Source organism: Danio rerio, chromosome 20, assembly GCF_049306965.1.
Source record: "Danio rerio strain Tuebingen ecotype United States chromosome 20, GRCz12tu, whole genome shotgun sequence".
In the NCBI taxonomy this organism is placed as follows: domain Eukaryota; kingdom Metazoa; phylum Chordata; class Actinopteri; order Cypriniformes; family Danionidae; genus Danio; species Danio rerio.
Window position 1 is genome coordinate 7,750,975 of NC_133195.1, and position 8,217 is coordinate 7,759,191.

An 8,217-nucleotide genomic window follows, 5' to 3' on the forward strand; every position below is an offset into this window, starting at 1 on the left:
TTTCAGATGCCACCCCCGACCCCCTGAATGCAGCCCACGCTAAACTACGTAATTGTAACTATGCTTGCAACTGCTCTAGGTGCAGCTCCATCTCTGGGCTCAGTGGTTCTCCTGGTGCAGCTCCATCTCTGGGCTTAGTGTAGGACAAATGGTAGCAGTGGTCATGGGCGTTGCTAGGCCTATTTTAGGGGGACTGTAGCATTAGAATGTAATTCATAAACAAGTGTTTATTGACTTTACCTCTTGCTGCTATTTTGCTTTCGAGACTGTGCTTGTAAATACAACTACTCTACGGGCAGCTCTACCTCTGGGCTCAGTGGGTCTCCTGGTGCACCTCCACAGCTGGGCTTAGTGGGTCTCCTGGTGCAGGTCCACCTCTGGGCTCAGTGTAGTACATATAGTAGCAGTGGTTACAATCTTGCATTCCAAGTGTTTGTTGCATGATGACTTCATTAATTGAAGATAGCTGACAGTGATAGTCATATGCTAAATGCACCAGACATTGTTAAAGATTTTATACATGGAGGTCAACGGAGCTTAAAATAAAAAAAATAAATAAATGGTTATGTACAGTATAGTATGATTTAATATTTGATACAGTTTACAATTACAATTGAATAATTTATAAACTACAACTTAAAATAAAATGTCATTTTAACCTGCTAGAATATATATTCTATGTTTTCAACAATGTAATGAATTGACTCATATGATAATAAAAAGGATATTTATCAAATATGTCAAGATAAATAACTATTTATGGCTTTTACACAAAATACGTAGAATTTATTGCATGCTGTAAAGAAATCAGTTTAAACTGAAACTAAGTTATGTTTCACTTCCGATATAGTCGACATATTTATAACTTTGAAGTGTCAAAATGAAGTAGAACAAGGATGTAGTGATAATAAGTTGTTACAATTAGCACTGAATATTTTCCATAATTGTCCCATTTTGCTAATAGGCAGTTTTACCATTTTACTTCTTTGTTGCATGATGCCTACATATATGGACAGTCATAGAACTGAATAAAATCGTATTTTGTAAATAATTTACTGGATTTAAATTTTAGCATCATATTAAAATACTACAAATATTTAAAAAATCTAGATAATGTGTTCCATAATTCATGCTTTAAAGCTCTTCAGACAGTAATGTATAAATGAGCGTTGCTGTGATTGCGACTGCAATTGCTCGACATTCAGGGTCTCCTGGTGCAGCTCCACCACTGGGCTCCGTGGGCTTCCTGGTGCAGCTCCATGTCTGGGCTCATCTGGTCTCTTGGTGCAGCTCCACCAATGAGTTCAAGCCAAGAGTTAAATATTGTTAAATATCTGACAATAAATGCTCACAGTCAGTTTTCTGAAGCACCAATAGACTTTATTCTTTTTATGTATTTTTTCAGTTATGATATATAAAACGTCTGGTGTAGTATATGTGGTTCACTATTATAATCAGTGGAGGAAAAAAAAAAACCTTGAATTAAAAATGGTCACTGTGATCTTTACTGATGTTTTGAACTCCTTTAAAATGTTTGCCATTTTGGCAAAAGTTTTCTAAATATTCCTTTTGTTAGTGGTTCTCTATTTGAGAAATAGAAAGATATTTTGGACATATCCAGAACAACTAGTTTGAATAAAAGTTTGAATAAATTTCAGACACAATTCCAAGCCAAGAATTGAGAATATCCCCCTGTTCATTGACATTGACATTCACCCTGTCATTATATAAGTAAATTAATTATTATAGGTAATTAACAGCTTAATAATAATTAAAACCAGACAAAATCTAATGTTTGGAATGTTATATTAAAAAAAAACTCTTAACATTAAAGAATAATTTTAATGTTCTATTGAAGTTTTTTTTGAAGAATAAGATTAATAACAAAAAAGTAAAAACAGGAATGATTTTTTTTTTTATGTTAAATAGCACTTATACTGTAGAAGCATTTATCGAACATATAGAATTCCATGATGACATCATTATTAGAAGATGGCTGACAATGACAGCCATGCGCTAAAAGCCTCAGGCATGTTGTGAGACATTTTATGCAACGAGATCAATTGAATATATAAATGTACACGATTTATACACACACATACACGTATGCACAGTTAAAGTCAAAAGTATTCAAATAATTCCCAAATAATGTTCATTAAAAACAAGTTCCTTTAATAATCCGTGGTCACCACAGCAGAATGAACCGCAAACTTATCCAGCACATTTTTACACAGCTGATGCCCTTCCAGCCGCAACACATCTCTGGGAAACATCCACACACACACACACACTCATTCACACACACAATCATACACTACGGACATTTTAGCTTAGCCAATTCACCTGTAGTGCATGTTTTTGGCATGTTGGGGAAACCGTATAGCACCCGGAGGAAACCCACGCGAACGCAGGGAGAACATGCAAACTCCACACAGAAACGCCAACTGAGCTAGGGCTCGAACCAGCAACTCAGCGACCTTCTTGCTGTGAGGCGACAGCACTACCTACTGCGTCGCCCATGTTCAACAGTGCAAGGATTTATTTTCACTGTATTTCCTATAAAATGTTTTCCTCAGGAGAAAATCCAGAGAGATCCATTATCTTTAACAAAAACATTGTAAAGTCAACATTATTAGCCCCCTTAAGAATCTACACACACACACACACACACACACACACACATATATATATATATATATATATATATATATATATATATATATATATATATATTTCAAGTGGCTACAGAACAAACCACAGAACCAGTAAACCATTTATACAATGAATTGATTATTTATCCTAACTTGCTGTGTTGACCCAATCAACCCAGTAAAGCCTGTAAATTGCACTTGAAGCTGGATACTACTATAGTATCTTGCAAAAAGTCTAGTAAAATATAACTTACTGTCATAATGGCAAAGATTAAATAAATAAATATAAATAAAGATTAAATAAATGAGTTCCTAGAAATTAGTAATTAATATATGATGTTTAAAAATGTGTTGAAAAAATAATCCAATTTAAACAAACTGGAAAAAAATACTGTTTAACAGGAGGGCTAATTTTTACCTAAACTATATATAGCGCATTGATGGTTTAAAGTAAAATAAAAAATAAAATAAAAAAAATCTAAATGTTTGTAAAATAAAACTAATTGAGTAAAATGTAGTTTATATTCACCAAAACAACAGTCAATATATGTGGATATAAGAGAACTGTGGAGTCAAACTGAATTACAAGTTTAATTCTGCAACCTGTTAGTATATCTATTCTATTTTTCAACAATGTAATGAATTGTCTTATATCGTAATAAACAGACATTTTAGCAAATATATCAACATGGATATCCATTTAGTGCTTTCATGTTTTTTGTTTGATTGTAGCTATATTGTAATATAATTGTTCAATAACTGAGCTCATATAAATAGCATCATGTTATTAAGAACCCAAAATTCCATATTGTCAGCTGTGGCTTAATGTCTCATTGTACCCCTTTGTTGCATGCTGCCAAGATATGCGGACAGTTAAATAATTTTTAAATAAAACAGAATTTGATAAAAAATAAATTTGACTTATATTTTACCATCACATTAAAGTACTAAAATATTTTTAAAATCCAGATATTGTGTTTCTTGTTTCATGCAGAAAAGAACTTCAGACAGTAATTCAAGAGTATTGCTGTGTTTGCAACTGCAATTGCTCTTTATGTGCAGCTCCATCTCTGAGCCCAATGGTCTCCTGGTGTAGCTCCACTACTGGGCTCAGTGGTTCTCCTGGTGCAGCTCCATCTCTGGGCTCAGTGGGCCTCCTGGTGCAGCTCCACCTCTGGGCTCAGTGGGTCTTCTGGTGCAGCTACACCAGTGAGCCCAAGTCAAGAATTGAAAACATTTTTAATAATCTGACTAGAAATGAGGCACATTCAGTTTTTTGATGCACCAATATACTTTATTTTCTTGCTGTACTAGTGATTGTAATGTATAAAATGTTTGGTGTGTATGTGTAGTTCACTGTTATAATCAGTTGAGGAAAACAAAAACCTTGGATTAAAAGCTGTCACTGTCATCTTCAGTGACTTTATGAACTGCTTTAAAACATGTGCATTTGACAATTAAATTGTTTCTTAAAATTCATTTTGTTGGTATTTGTTCCTTTTAAAAACAGAAAGATTTGAACATATCCAGGACAAATTGTTCGAATAAATTTTAGACAGATTTCCAAGCAAAGAATTTGAAATGTTTCCCTATCCTGGTATAAATCTATTGACCCTGTCATTTCATAGGTAACTACATTATTATAGGCAATTTACAGCTTGTTGCTAAATAAAACCAGATTAAAGCAATTGCTTAAAATTTTATATGTACAAACACGTTAAGAATAATTGCAATGTTCTATTGAAATTTTATAGAAGCATAAGATTGATTAAAAAAAGCAAATACATTTACAACTTTTATAATGTTATATAAACTGTAGAAGCATGCTTAGAACCTAGAATTCCATGATGACATCATTAATAGAAGATGGCTGACAAAGATGTATGACTACAATGTTTTATATTTTATTGACTAAATTTTAGAAAAAAATGTACTATTTTAATCTAGTTTTTCAACAGCAATGAATTGCCTTATATCGTAATAAACAGACATTTAACAAATATATCCACATAAATAGCTATTTAGGGCTTTTACACAAAATTAGAATATTTGCTTGATGTAAATGAATCAGTTTTAACTGAAACTGTTGTATTCCTCTTCAGATGTCAGATATACTAAAACTGAGATGTTCTACATGAAGTATGATGAGGATGATGTTATAATAAATTGTTACAAATTGCAATGAATGTTTTTTCATAATTTACCCATATTGCTAAAAGTTTTCCTCATACAGTTGGATTCAGAACGATTAGTTCCCTTTTGAATTTTTTATTTTTATTTGTGTGTTTTATAGTTATTTCCTAAATAATGTTTAACAGAGCAAGGACATTTCCACAGTTTGTTTAATAATATTTTTTTCTTCTGGAGAAAGATTTGTTTGTTTTATATTGGCTAGAATAAAAACAGTTTGAAATTTGAATAAAATAAATAAAAGGACAAAATTATTAGCCCCTTTAAGCTATATATATTTTTTCGATAGTCTACAGAACAAACCATCGTTGCCTAATTACCCTCACCTGCCTAGTTAAGCCTTTAAACGTCACTTTAAGCTGTATAGAAGTGTCTTGAAAAAGATCTAGTATATATATATATATATATATATATATATATATATATATATATATATATATATATATATATATATATATATATATATATATATATATATATAATGTGTATTAGCCCTTCTGTGGATTTATTTTTTTTCTGTGGAATGATGTTCAACATTGCAAGGAAATTTCACTGTATTTCCATTATGTTTTCTTCTGAAGGATATCTTATCTGTTGTTGTTTTTTTTATTTAGAATAAAAATAAGTTTTTAATAATAGTAATCATAAACATTTTATGTCAATATTTTTAGCATCTTTTAGCAATAATTATTTTTCAGTTGGCTACAGAATAAGCCATTGTTATACAATGACTTGCCTAGTTACCCTAACTTGCCTAGTTAACCTAATTAACCCGGTAAAGTCTTTAAATTGCACCTTAAGCTGGATATTAATATCTTGCAAAATACATATAGTAAATATTATTTACTGCCATCATTTATTTCAAAAATGAAATAAATCAGTTATTAGAAATTAGTGATTAAACTATCATGTTCAGAAATGTGAAAATTATTATCTATTCTATTTTTTGGAATGGAATTAATTGTCTCATAAAATAATGAACAGACTTTTAGCAATTTTTTGGATCCACATCACATTATAGTGGAAAAATATATTTAAAAATCTCGATAATAGTTTCCATTATTCCATTATAGTATTTTATATGAAAAAGTGCTTAATGATCTTACCTTCTGCTGTTTATTTATTTATTCATTTATTTATTTATTTATTTTATTTATTTTTTTGCTCTCTTGACCGTGCTTGCAACTACAACCTCTCTATGAGCAGCTCTACCTCTGGGCTCAGTGGGTCTCCTGGTGCAGCTCCACCTCTGGATTCAGTGGGTCTCCTGGTGCAGCTCCACTTCTGGGTTGAGTGGGTCTCCTGGGTCAGCTCCACCACTAGGCTCACTGGGCCTCCTGGTGCAGCTCCACCTCTGGGATCAGTGGGTCTCCTGGTGCAGCTCCACCTCTGGGCTCAGTGTAGTACATCTACTAGCAGTGATTACAGAATTGGATACCAAATATCTGTTGCACAATGACATCATTTATAGAAAATAACATGTTATCAAAAAACTTGCATAAAAATTCCATATTTCCAAGATTCCACAAGTACAAATACCTTTATTGTTTTTAGTTTTATGATAATTTTTACTTAATGAAAATCTATTTTAACAACATAAGATTTAACAAAAACAACCAACAAATGATGCTGTATTAGTATGATATTTATCGACACCTCTATAGATATATTAAACAAATTAACCCATAATAACAATTAAAAACTCTCATTGGGGTTTTGTCTATTGTGAGAGAGGAGAGGGAGAAAGCATTCCTTACTGGCTGAATAACTGACTAAACAACTTAACATTGCTGCCAAACTAGTTCATAAAAAAGATTTGTGTTTAGATTTTTTTATTTGTATTAATACAAACATATACTTTTTAACTATACAAATGAGAGGCTTCAAACTTTTACACATCCACCAGAGGGCAGACTAAGCCCACACATAGTCAGCCTCAACCTTTCACCTGAATTTGACTGTAAGCCACACTGATAGATTTATAACCATGTATGGCGAGGTGCTCATCTACTCTGATAGTGGCAGATGTATCCAATGTTCAAGCTCTAATGTCAAGATACCAAAATAATCAGCATGAGGTCGTGTCATGCACTTTATAGACATGTGTAACACTCCATAACCATTGCTGCGTTCATTTTTTATTCATTTGATAACTAGCAAAGGTTTTGCTGTAGACTGCTTATGGATACACGATACAACATCACACCAGTCCTTTGATAAATGTAAAACTTTTTAAAGGCGAACCCAGATTTCCCCCACTTTTTATGTTTGATTTTAACCACAAACACATTCACAGCAGGCTGCATATACACTTGCCTGTTTACACCTCACCCTGTTATTTTAACCTAGAAAGATATTATCCCTCCACTGGTAGATTTACTCTTTTTAACTTAAACATATCTGACACATAAACACAGACACCGAGCCAATAATCAAGACTGTCTTTTCTCACTGATATCAGGTTTTTGTTATCTTTGAAAGAAACGGTAAGCTGTCCTTCACTCACTGTTACACATCACACAGAATAGAAGTACTTTTATTTATTATCTTCTTGCCTGGTGCTGATGTTTCTATGGCCACATGATTTGTTTTTCCACAAGCAGGCACTGCTTTGCTTTAAAAGAGCTTTACATTTTAATTTAGAGTCAAAAGAGGTTTGTATTACTTTAAGCTAAACTCTTTGTAACATTATTTGAAAGGAGAACTATTCATTGTGAATGAGAGAAAACTCAAAAATTGTGTTGCTTCAACTCATTTTAGTTTGAACAAATAGCAAACATGTTTTTTTTTCCCTTTTTTCTCACAGTTTTTAACACACCCCAGCAGACACACAACATTTAGGATGTTAATATTAGGTTAGATTTAGGTCACAATGTTATTCAAACCTCCAAAAACAACATGATGTTGATATTTAGTTGATTTTAGGTTGTGTTAGAAAGTGACCAAAATCCAATGTGGAGCCAACATCTTAAACCAGCGTCATATTAACGTCAAATACTGACATTTATTCGTCAGGTTTGGCATCCAAAATCCAACATCTGATAGACCTCATATTGATAACGTCCACACAATGTCAAGCTGTAACATTAATATTTTGTTGTTTTTAGGTTGTGAAAATAACCAAAATGCAGTACATATTCAACGTTGGACTTTGATTTCAGCCTGATGTTGGGTTCTGACGTCAACCCAATTTTTATTTCCAAACAAAATGCAACGTCCCATGATGTTGGGGTACAATGTCAATCTGACGTCATGTTGACATCCTGTGCCTGCTGGGACGTCACTCTTTTTGTTTAATTTGTAGATAACAGACGAACAAAAAATACATTAAAATGAAGATACAAATTACATCAAACGAAATTCGTTAAAAGGAGTT